The sequence below is a fragment of the Macaca mulatta genome, chromosome 1 (genome assembly GCF_049350105.2).
Source record: "Macaca mulatta isolate MMU2019108-1 chromosome 1, T2T-MMU8v2.0, whole genome shotgun sequence".
Taxonomy (NCBI): Eukaryota; Metazoa; Chordata; class Mammalia; order Primates; family Cercopithecidae; genus Macaca; species Macaca mulatta.
In genome coordinates, this window is record NC_133406.1 from 218,013,442 (window position 1) to 218,026,396 (window position 12,955).

Genomic DNA, 12,955 nt, shown 5'->3' on the forward strand with positions numbered 1-12,955 from the left:
AACTCTGCATCAGAATATCAGAAACATCAGATATTTGTATGCTACCTTTGTGATATTTGCCATAACCAGGAACCACCTGAACGTTAACTCAATGTTATCCCTTTAAGTTGACTATTTTTTCTTAAATTTATCTGTAAAGGAAAATAAGTAAATAAAAGAATTTCTGCATACATTAAAAAAATTCTTGGTTTAAGTAGAACACAACTGTAAAATTAAAGACATGAAGACAAAAACCATGTTACTGAGTTTCTTTTTTTTTTTTTTTTGAGACAGAGTTGAGCTCTTGTCATCCAAGCTACAGTGTAATGGTGCAATCTCAGCTCACTGCAACCTCCACCTCCAGGTTCAAGCGACTCTCACACCTCAGCCTCTGAAATACCTGGGATTTCTGGCACCCACCACCACGTCCAGCTTATTTTTGTATTTTTAGTAGAGACAGGGTTTCACCATGTTGGTCAGGTTGGACTCAAACTCCTGACCTCAGGTGATCTGCCCACCTCGGCCTCCCAAAGTGCTGGGATTACAGGTGTGAGCCACCATGCCCGGCTCATGTTACATTTCAACCAGAGCTCGGTTGCCCACTGACAGATCTGAGCCAGTGGGTTTTGTTTTAAAAAGTGAGATCAGCAAGTGTTAGCGTTTGAAAGACAAGCCAGCACCTAGCCAAGGCTTTTCTTCATAATGAAAACTGGAAAGGAAATCATTATCTCACTGTTTGATTCAGTGTGACTTAGTGTTAGGTTGGTGTTCTACCTAAAATCGTCTCTCTCACACAAGTCACATGCATTCTAACCAAACCAGAGGACTTGCCATCCCCCAAATGCATCCATATCTTTGGTTACATTGTTTCTTCCCCTGTGATCCCTAATTTTCTCCTATCTGCTCTTACAATTCTTCACTTCTTCCAAAGCCATCAACTCTAGGAAGCTCCCCTCAACCCAGCTATAATGAATCTTTTCCTTAGCATTCTTTCCACATTTTATCTGTAGTTCTACAATAGAATGTTTCACAATCTGCTGGGATTTGATTTGTACACATTACTACAGTCCCTCCCCATGCTTCAACTAGAGTATAAGCTCTTTGAAGACAAGCACAGAATATTGTTCATCTGTATATCCCTCCCCCACCTGTAGCACCTAACACAGTGGCTGGTATACAAGCAGTGCTCAATAAAGAATACGTAGGCCAGGCGTGGTGGCTCACGCCTGTAATCCTAGCACTTCAGGAGGCAGGGGTGGGCAGATCACCTGAGGTCAGGAGTTCGAGACCAGCCTGGCCAACATGGTGAAACTCCGTCTCTACTAAAAATATAAAAATTAGCCAGGTGTGATGGCACACGCCTGTAATCCCAGCTACTCAGAAGGCTGAAGCAGGAGAATTGCTTGAACCTGGGAGATGAAGGTTGCAGTGAGCTGAGATCGTGCCACTGCATTCCAGCCAGCTTGGGCAACAGAGTGAGACTTCATCTCAAAAAAAAAAAAAAGACTGTGATTGCTTATCAATGTCTTATGTGTGCAGACATTTTCTCTGCCCTTTCATTTTATGATGATTCTCCTATATCCTATTTTGTTTTGAAAGCAGAATCTCTGAGGCTAAACTGCCTGGGCTTAAATCCTAACTCACCAACTCTCTGTTGTGTGATCTTGGACAACTCTTGATTGTTTTATTCTTCCGTACCTCAGTGTCCTTAACTGTCAAATGGGCAGATTAACACTATGAATCTTATAGAATTTATAGATGGTGTCTTAGTCTGTTTGTGCTTCTATAAAAAAATTCCTGTCTGGGCATGGTGGCTCATGCCTATGATCTCAGCACTTTGGGAGGCAGAGGCAGGAGAATCACCTGAGCCCAGAAGTTTGAGACCAGCATGTACAATGTGGTGAAACCCTGCCTCTACAAAGAATACAAAAGAACTAGCTGGACATGGTGGTGCACGCCTGTGGTCCCAGCTACTCGAGAGGCTGAGGTGGGAGAATCACCTGAGCCTGGGAGGTCAAGGATGCAATGAGCCATGATCGTACCACTGCACTCCAGCCTGGGTGACAGAGTGAGATCCCATCTCAAAAAACAAAAACAAAAAATTTAACCGGGACTGGTGGTGTGCACCTGTAGTCCCAGCTACTCGGGAGGCTGAGGTGGAAGGATCACTTGAGCCTGGGAGGCCGAATTCACAATGAGCCAAGATCACACCACTGCCCACCAGCCTAGGTGACAGAGTGACACCCTGTCTCCACACATACACACAAATACCTGACACAGGATAATTTATTTAAAAAAAAGAAAAAACACAGATATTTATTTCTTACAGTTCTGGAGGCTGGGAGGTCTAAGATCAAGGCTCTGGCATCTGGTGAGGTTGGCTCTCTGCTTCCAAGATGGCACCATGAAAGCTAGATCTCTGGAGAGGAGGAATGCTGTGCCCTCGTAAGGCATAAGTGGAAGGGCAAAAGGGAACAAACTCCTTCTATCAAGCTTTTTTTTTTTTTTTTTTTTTTTTTGAGACAGAGTCTCGCTCTTTTGCCCAGGCTGGAGTGCACTGGTGCAATCTGGGCTCACTGCAAGCTCCACCTCCTGGGTTCATGCCATTCTCCTGTCTCAGCCTCCCAAGTACCTGGGACTACAGGAGCCTGCCACCATGCCCAGCTAACTTTTTTTTTTTTTTTTTGTATTTTTAGTAGAGATGGGGTTTCACCGTGTTAGCCAGGATGGTCTTGATCTCCTGACCTCATGATCCACCCACCTTGGCCTCCCAAAGTGCTGAGATTACAGGCGTGAGCCACCACGCCCAGCCTTATCAAGCATTTTATAGTGGCATTGACCCATTCATAAGGGCGGAGCCCTCATGACCTAAATACCTCCCCAAAGGCCACACTTCTGAATACCATTCCATTGGAGATTTTTTTCAACACATGTGTTTTGGGAGACACACTCAGACCATAACATTCTTTCCCTGGTCCCCCAAATTTATGTTCTCACATGCAAAATATATTTAGTCCATCCAGATAGCCCCCAAAGTCTTCACTCATTCTAACATCAGCTCAAAAGTCTGGAATCTCATCTAAATCAGATATGGGTGAGACTCAAGGTACAATTACCCTGAGGCAAATTTTCCTCCAGCTGTAAACCTGTGAAATTGAACAAATTATGTGCTTCCAAAATACAGTAGTGGAGCAGGCGTAGGATAGATATTTCCATTCCATAAGGGAGAAATAGAAAAGAAGACAGGAGTAACAGGCCCCAAGTAAGTCCAAAACTTTTTTTTTTTTTTTGAGATAAGATCTGACTTTATCGTCCAGGCTGGAGTACAGTGGTATGATCTCAGCTCACTGCAACCTCGTCCTCCTTGGCTTAAGTCATCCTCCCACATTAGCCTCCCAAGTAGCTGGGACTATAGGTGTGTACCACCACATCTGGCTAATTTTTTGTATCTTTCATAGAGACAGAGTTTCACCATGTTGCCCAGGGTGGTCTCAAACTCGTGAGCTCACGATCCGCCTGCCTTGGCCTCCCAAAGTGCTGAGATTACAGGCGTGAGCCTCTATACCTGGCCTCTAAGTACAAAACTTAACTGTGCAAACAACATAAAATCTTAAGGCTTGCATAATCTTTGACTGTGTGTTCTGCCTCCCAGACACACTGGTATGTGGGTTGGGCCTCCAAGGCTTTGGGCAACTCTACCCCCATGGCTTTGCTAACTGCAGTTGTCACACACATTAAAGGTGGGTGCTTGGAGTAGCACACTAATGCTCTACAGTTCTGCGGTCTTCCCATTCCTATGGCTCCACTAGGCACTGCCCTAATTGGGACTCTCTGCAGAGGTCCCAACCCCACAGTTCTGCTGGGCATTGCTCTGGGTTTGGGGGGCGGCTCTCTGCAGTGGTCTAGGTCTCTGCCTAAGTCCCCAGGCTCTCTGAGGCATCCGTTAAAATCTGGGTGGAGGAAGCTATGGCTTCACAGATCCTGCACTCTGCACATCTGCAGAATCAGCACCACATGGATGCTGCCAAGACTCACTGATTATGCCCTCTGGAGCAGTGGCCCCTGCTGCACCTAGACTTGCTTTAGCCACACCAGCAGAGGCAGAGCAGTGCTGCACCAGAACACAGGGAGTTGGCCCTGGACAGCAAGCCCTGAGGTCCCACAGGGTCCCCTGGGCAACTCCTCCAAAACTATTCTGCCTCCAAAGTCCTAGCACTCTGAGCCTGTGATGGGCTTGGCAGTGCCCGAAGATCTTCGAGATGCCTTTGGGGTCATTCTCCCATTGTCTTGATGAATAGCATCTGGCTTCCTTCTATCCATACTGATCTTATCAAATGGCCCTTTGCTTGGTTTAGTGTTCTCTCCTAAAAACACTTTTTAATTCTTTACATGGCCAGGTCTGAGAAATTTCCAAATATTTATATTCTGCTTCCCCCCTTACCCCCTCCCTTTTTTTGAAACAGAGTTGGAGTCTTGCTTTGTCGTCCAGGCTGGAGTGCAGTGGTGCAATCTTGGCTCACTGCAACCTCTGCCTCCCAGTTTCAAGCGATTCTCCCGCCTCAGCCTCCTGAGTAGCTGGGACTACAGGTGCCCGCCACCATGCCTGGCTAATTTTTGTATTTTTAGTAGAGATGGGGTTTCACCATGTTGGCCGGGCGGGTCTCGAACTCCTGGCCTCATGGTGGCTGCCTGCCTGGGCCTCCCAAAATGCTGAGATTACAGATGTGAGCCACGGTGCCTGGCCTGCTTCCCTTTTAATTATAAGTTCCGCCTTTAAATCATTTCTCTCTTATTGGGCTTTACTGAAAGCAGTTAATAGAAGCCATGCAACATCCTGAATACTTTGCTGCTTAAGGATTTCTTCTACTAAATATCCTAGTTCATCAACTCTTGTAAACCCAAAAGTATCTGAGACAAGTCTCAGTCAATTTAGAAAGTTTATTTTGCCGAGTTTAAGAATGCACCCATGACACAGCCTCAGGAAGTTCTGACAACATGTATGCCCAAGATGGCCAGGGCACAGCCTGGTTTTATACATATTAGGAAGACATGATGCATCAATCAATATGTATAAGTTGTACATTGGCTTTGAAAGGCCAAGGTGGCCGGGCGCGGTGGCTCAAGCCTGTAATCCCAGCACTTTGGGAGGCCGAGACGGGCGGATCACGAGGTCAGGAGATCGAGACCATCCTGGCGAACACCGTGAAATCCCGTCTCTACTAAAAAATACAAAAAACTAGCCGGGCGAGGTGGCGGGCGCCTGTAGTCCCAGCTACTCTGGAGGCTGAGGCAGGAGAATGGCGTAAACCTGGGAGGCGGAGCTTGCAGTGAGCTGAGATCCGGCCACTGCACTCCAGCCCGGGCTACAGAGCGAGACTCCGTCTCAAAAAAAAAAAAAAAAAAAAAAAAAGAAAGGCCAAGGTGGGGAGATCACTTGACGTCAGGAGTTCAAAACCTGAGTCTCATGATCTCCCCACCCTGCACCTTGTGACCCCCGCCCCTGCCCGCAAGAGATAACCACCTTTAACTGTAATTTTCCACTACCTACCCAAATCCTGTAAAAATGCCCCATCCCTATCTCCCTTTGCTGACTCCTTTTTCGGCCTCAGCCCGCCTACACCTAGGTGAAATAAACAGGTTTATTGCTCACACAAAGCCTGTTTGGTGGTCTCTTCACATGGACGTGCATGAAAATTTGGTGCCAAAGACCCAGAACAGGAGGACTCCTTTGGGAGACCGGTCCCCTGTCCTCACCCTCACTCTGTGAGGAGATCCACCTATGACCTCAGGTCCTCAGGCCAACCAGCCCAAGGAACATCTCATGAATTTCAGATCAGGTAAGTGGTCTTTTCACTCTCTTCTCCAGTCTCTCTCACTACCCTTCAATCTCCCTGTCCTTCCAATTCCAGTTCTTTTTCCTTTCTAGTAGAGACAAAAGAGACACATTTTAACCATGGACCCAAAACTCCTGTGCCAGTCACAGACTCGGGAAGACAGTCTTCCCTTAGTGTTTAATCACTGCGGGGACGCCTTCCTGATTATTCACCCACTTTTCAGAGGTGTCTGATCACCATGGGGACACCTGCCTTGATCCTTCACCTTGGTGACAAGTACCACCTCTCCTTGGTGGCAAGTACCACCTCCCCTGCATGGCAAATACCACTTCCCCTGGGTGGGAAGTACCACCCCGCTCTCTCCGTTCTCTACCCTCTCTTTTCTCTAAATTTATTGTTTTACTATGGGCAACCTTCCATCTCCATTCCTCCTTCTTCTCCCTTAGCCTGTGTTCTAAAAAACTTAACACCCCTTCAACTCATCCCTGACCTAAAACCTAAATGCCTTATTTTCTTCTGCAATACTGCTAGGCCCCAATACAAACTTGATAATGGCTCTAAATGGCCAGAAAATGGCACTTTCGGTTTCTCCATCCTACAAGACCTAGATAATTTTTGTAGAAAAATGGGCAAATGGTCTGAGGTGCCTGATGTCCAGGCATTCTTTTACACATCAGTTCCTCCCTAATCTCTGCTCCCAATGTGACTCATCCCAAATCTTTCTTCTTTCTCTCCTGTCTGTTCCTTCAGTTTCAGCCCCAAGCTCTGAGTCCTCTATTGCTCACACAAAGCCCGTTTGGAGGTCTCTTCACATGGACATGAGTGACAATTAGGAAAGCTCATTTTTAGCAGATTGTGAAGTCTCACATCATAGGAAGAGAAAATAGGGGAAAGAAGGGAGAAAAACAACAACAAACAAAAAAAGAAGAACAATTCTGGAAAATCAATATAGGCTGTATTAACTCTTAAGTCCATACATCAGTAGGCAGGTATAAAAGTGGTTTATGTATGCAAATAGATTGCTGTTATTTTCTTCTGAAGTTTAAATTGTCTGGCTTTAGTTTATAGGGCTTTAAGAAAGCACAGCTTAATTTTTAGTGATTTCAAATCAGGAAAAATAGGAGGGAAAAGGAAAGTAAAGAAGGAAAAAAAAAAAAAGGAAAATATTACTTTGGAGACTTAGCCTGGAAAATTTTAGAGTTCAGTCCAAACTTTAGAGAATAATAAAAATGGAAAAACATTAGGCAAGACTAGACTCTAACAATAGGTGTACTATAGTTTATTTTGAAACATAATTTTTCTCTCTCCAGTTCCATTTTCACTAAAGACAATTCATAGAACAAATCCATTTTCAAAATAAGTTTTAGTCTTGTTATATTTGGCCAGAGTATTTGCATAAAGTCAACAATAATAATTATTTGCTATATAGGCTTCTCCCCTTTCTTAAATTGGCTTTGCTGGAACTTTATCCCATTAGGAATCTCAGGTTCAACTTTAATGCCTTAAGCTCAGCCTGTGCCTGCAAATACCTGTATTAATTGGGTGATTTCCTCACCTCAAGGTCCCATGAAAACTTGGGACTCCTGGGCATGTCAGAAAGTGACATTCTTTACTTACCACAGGTCAGGAACCTGTACAGGGACTGTGTAAACAAGGTATGAGGCCAGCTTTCCCAAGGGGCTTTTATTTACTCTGTAAGTCAACTAGGATTTGTTTGTTTGTTTTGAGATGGAGTCTCGCTCTGTCGCCCAGGCTGGAGTTCAGTGGTGTGATCTTGGCTCACCACTACCTCTGCCTCCTGGGTTCAAGCAATTCTCCTGCCTCAGCCTCCTGAGTAGCTGGGATTACAGGTGCATGCCACTACACCTGGCTAATTTTTGTATTTGTAGTAGAGACAGGATTTCACCATGTTGATCAGGCTGGTCTCAAACTCCTGACCTCATGATCTGCCCACCTCAGCCTCCCAAAGTATTGGGATTACAGGCATGAGCCACCATGCCCAGCCAACTTTGATTTTTTAAAGCGGCCTATATCTGAAAACATGCTATTCCAGTCAAAATGTTGATGCAATAACCAGTGTCTCCAATTGTATCCTGTTACAAAAGAAAACAGATTATTATTGCACTTATGCAAATAACTATATTGTCATAAGAATACTCACAACTAGTTTCCACATTATGGAGAAATCAGGTAGAGAGAAATATGCTCCAAATGTTGTTTATAGAAGTATACTTTACTGAATTATTAACAACTGTAAATAGCTCCAAAGAGAAGTTTTCTTGGCTCTGAAAAACAAAGGATCAAATGTTTTAAGCAATAAGTCATAAAAGGGTTATTTCAGTCTCCTATTAGTTCAGTCTATGTAATTAACTCCTGTTCTGCTTGATATTCATGAATAACTTAGCTCTCCATGGAAGTCTTGGAAGTGTTTCCTCTATTCTAGAGTCACAGTCTCCAAAGTTATCAGAAACCTGCATTCAGAAGCACCTGTCAGAGTCCTCTGCTGATTATAAAACCACCTTTTGAAAAGGATAAAAGTAAAACACAAGTCTTAGAACAGTCATAGTTAAAGACACTATTGACAAGGAAATTTGGCTATTTCTGAGGAATACAACAATTTTACACAATAATCTTAATTATTACTGGTAAGGTATGCTAAGACATAACAGAATCACAAGAATTTCAGACAAATCTAGAACACATACTAACAACACATTTATATAAATATAATCCAAAGAAAGTTAAACACTGTTTCATATTTGACAATACTTCCTGTATAATATTATTATGTTGAATAAGCTGAATATGTCTCTTTGGACTTCAGGGCACTAATATAAAAAAATTAATGAGGACCATAGTTAGAATTTGATTTTGGAAAGTTTGTCAAATATAAAAAAGATTAAAACACTTCATATCACAAAATAGGATCGCAAGTCATTGTAAAATAAGTCATTCATTTTGAGAAAGTAATAAATATTTCAAAAAAAGGCAAAAACCTTCATTCTTTGAGGGAGACTTAATTTCCCAAACAATAAACCCTAATAATGACAGAATGAGGCCAATTAAATTTGTTTCTCAAAATTTTATAAACAATCTATACAATTTTAATCATCTTGACCATAAGATATAATTTCCATTAGCCTTTTTATAATGTTTACAATCTTTTATTAAGGAGTAAGTTAATGCTCCAAGAAAACCTTGTTAATTTGACACAGGGGTCCATATGCTCATCTTGCATCAGTGTGTCTTTGATATTGATGGTTAATTTATAGAGAAACTGAACTTATTTTATCTCTCAAAATCGACCCTTACAATCTCACATGCCCACCTCTTCCACAATAGTCCCTGGGCCTTGAGGGGTTGAATAGTTTTAATTGCTGGCCCTGTGTCTCATGAATGCAGTTTATTTTAACTGGCATCTTCTACAGGGTCTGAAGATGAGGCTTTAATTGCTGCCAGTAGTTAAGATTTAGCAGGACTTGGTGTCCTTTTTAGATGCAGGAGCCAAAACCCTGCAACTTAATGACACAGGGACTTTGAAAGTACAGGCTGGGAGTGGTGGCTTACACCTGTAATCCCAGCACTTTGGGAGGCTGAGGCAGGCAGATCACGAGGTCAGCAGTTTGAGACCATCCTGACCAACACGGTGAAACCCCGTCCCTACTAAAATACAAAAAATTAACTGGGTGCGGTGGCGCCTGCCTGTAGTCCCAGCTACTTGGAGGCTGAGGCAGGGGAATCGCTTGAACCTGGGAGGCGTAGGTTGCAGTGAGCCGAGATCACACCACTGCACTCCAGTCTGGTGACAAAAGGAGACTCCATCTCAAAAAAAAAAAAAAAAGTACATACAGAAAGTTACATGGATATAATAACCTTAATTAATTTTTTAAAATCTCCATGTATTCTAAGCAAACAAAAACTTCATAATAATTACACAGGAATTATTTCAATGAAGCATAAAATCTGTTTGTTAGGCCAGTTACCCAAAGGCAACTGCAGTGTGACTGCTGTTCCCTCTGGGGAGTCCATTTAGATAACTGCAAGTTTTTGTAAGCACCATTAAGGAGTCAAAACTTGTAGTTATCTAAATGGACTCCCCATAGGGAACAGACCTTCTGTGGTGTGAGTGCTGTTCCCGATGAAGAGTCCATTTAGGTAACTGCAAGTCAAAACTTATGTAAAGGGTACTTGAATTAGTTAGACATAGGAAGAGTGTTTCCTGAATCATAAGTGAAAATTTTTGGATCCATAGAACAATTTAAAGCTGAGAGCACAGAATATTACATTGGAAGGAAACATTTCCTTTAGACCGTTAAGATAAAACATTTTTAGCATCAGGCCACAATCATTAGAACCCAAGGAAAAAAAACTTACAGGAGCTGAAAATGAGTTGAAGGATAGAGCTATTATTTTAGGCCTTTTAAAAGAGGAGGAGAAAGCTGAAAACAGAAATAAAAGTTGAACTTTGCTTAATAAAATTATAATGTCTTGTAATTTTATTAATAGTAAAGCAATACCTTAAGAAAATTTTATTGTTCTAAATAATTCTTTACTGTATCAGTGGTTTTTAAAAAATATTAAAATCTGCACTTTGGGAGGCTGAGGTGGGCAGATCACTTGAGGTCAGGAGTTTGAGACCAGCCTGGCCAACATGGCGAAACCTCGTCTCTACTGAACATACAAAAATTAGCCGGACATGATGGTGGGTGCCTGTAATCCCAGCTATTCAGGAGACTGAGGTAGGAGAGTCACTTGAACCCAGGATGCAGAGGTTGCAGTGAGCCAAGACTGCACCACTGCACCCCAGCCTGGGTGACAGAGTGAGACACAATCTCAAAAAAAAAAAAAAAAAATCAAAACCCAATCTCTAGAAAGACTATTATAAATAATTTCCCTTCAATTATAGACAATTTGATCATATAAAAGTTTTTTCCATAAATCTTATTATGACTTACCCAGACCATTCATGACATGCTTAGACTTTCTGGTTTGACCTGAACATCCCTCTTTCTTAAACAACCAGTCATTTTATTCTAGGACAGAAATTTACCATACAAGAATTTTTTCTCATATAAAATTATTTTTCTTTAAGCTTTCTTACCAAAAAATACCTCTTTATTTCTATAACTTTCTTTACATCTCTCTTATTTTCTAGTTCCTTTTACCTTGTTTTATGCATAATCTTTAAATAAGCTTCAAATTAGACAAAAAGTATTCATCTTTTAACAAGTACACACATTTTTTAGAAAGAATGTTATCCTACTACATATATTTTTTAATTGGAAAATACCCATTTAATGAAATATCTATGATTTAATTTAATATAACTTTAGATTGTAAATTATGTTTGTCTAGAAGTATTTATCCCATTACACTTACCAAATTATTTTATTTTATTTTATTTTGTATTTTGAGACAGAGTTTCGTTCTTGTCATCCAACCTAGAATGCAATGGTGCAGTCTCAACTCACTGCAACCTCCGCCTCCCAGGTTCAAGTGATTCTCCTGCCTCAGCTTCCTGAGGAACTGGGATTACAGGTGCCCACCACCATGTCTGGCTAATTTTTGTATTTTTAGAAGAGATGGAGTTTCACTATGTTGGCCAGGCTGGTCTTGAACCCCTGACTTCAGGTGATCTACCCACCTCAGGCTTCCAAAGTGCTGGGATTACAGGTATGAGCCAACGTGCTCAGCCTTACTAAGTATTTTATTTTAATAGTTTACCTAGATTATTTATGAAAACTGCCATGGTCATCATTTAAAGTTATTTCCCTGTCAACCATTTTATATCTTGTGAATTTCAAGTGTTTATCTAAGTAAGAACCATAAAATTAAATATATGGTCATTTCACTAAACAATTCAAGTTTTAGCTGATTTCACTAAATCAGTATTAATGGCTTATTTATAAAAAATTACTCAAGCAATGATCATTCTGTTTTGGGCTGGGTTTATAGTTTAATAACCTTTAGGCCAAATTTTGACACCGTAAAGTAATTGACAGGAATAAATATGAAATCTCTTCATCAGTTAATGAAAACAAAAATGTATGCTGATATTCTTAAGGCATTTCTAATATTGCTTTACCAGCAATATTTTATTTTATTTTATTTTATTTTATTTTATTTTGTTTTAAGATGGAGTCTTGCTCTGTCACCCAGGCTGGAGTGCAGTGGCATGATCTCAGCTCACTGCCAGCTCCGCTTCCCGAGTTCAAGCTATTTTCCTGCCTCAGCCTCCCAAGTAGCTGGGATTACAGGCGCGCACCACCACACCCGGCTAATTTTTGTATTTTTAGTAGAGACAGGGTTTCACCATGTTGGCCAGGCTTGTCTTGAACTCCTGACCTCAAATGATCTGCCAGAGTTGGCCTCCCAAAGTGCTGGGATTACAGGCATGAGCCACCATATGCAGCCTGCTTTATCAATAATTTTAAAGCTAGCTTATTAAAGATTTTACTTAAGTCACAAGACGTAAGTAAAATAAGTAAATAGTAAGCCCAAATGCTCTTCAAGTTCATATGACTTGAACTTGAGTACCCTTTAACTTTAAGGCAGTTTGGTACCTTGTGGCCAAAACCACATAAGAAAATATGGGTACATATATGTAAACACACACATACACACTCATACAAAGATCCTATAGCTTTTACTTCAGAGCTCTAGCCGTGAGATATTAATACAAACTCACCAGTTTGCAAACAATAACAAAAAGAATTGGTTGGATGCAAACAGTGGATTTTATCTCAGTAGAAAAGTTACAGCAGACTTAAGGCAAGCAGAAAAGAAAGAAGAGAGATAGCGAACTTGGGAACTTTATAGTTGTAGGCTGACCCTCGTGCTCCAAATTTTCCTTGATGTGATTTGCCTCTCAGTTTAAAATGTGCATGGGAACAGACCTAATGTGTAACCAGCTGGAGTATGAGAAAACGGGGCATGCCCTTCCATTTACACAACCACTTGCAAGTAGAGGCATCATAAAACCAAATGGAGTGCCTGTCCTTGTCTATCCTCATTCTTAAATGATTTGTCTCCCACATTTTTTCTTTTCCTTTCTTTTCTTTCTTTCTTTCTTTCTTTTTCTTCTTTATCTTTTTTTTTTAGGCGGAGTCTCGCTGTGTCGACCAGGCTGGAGTGCAGTAATG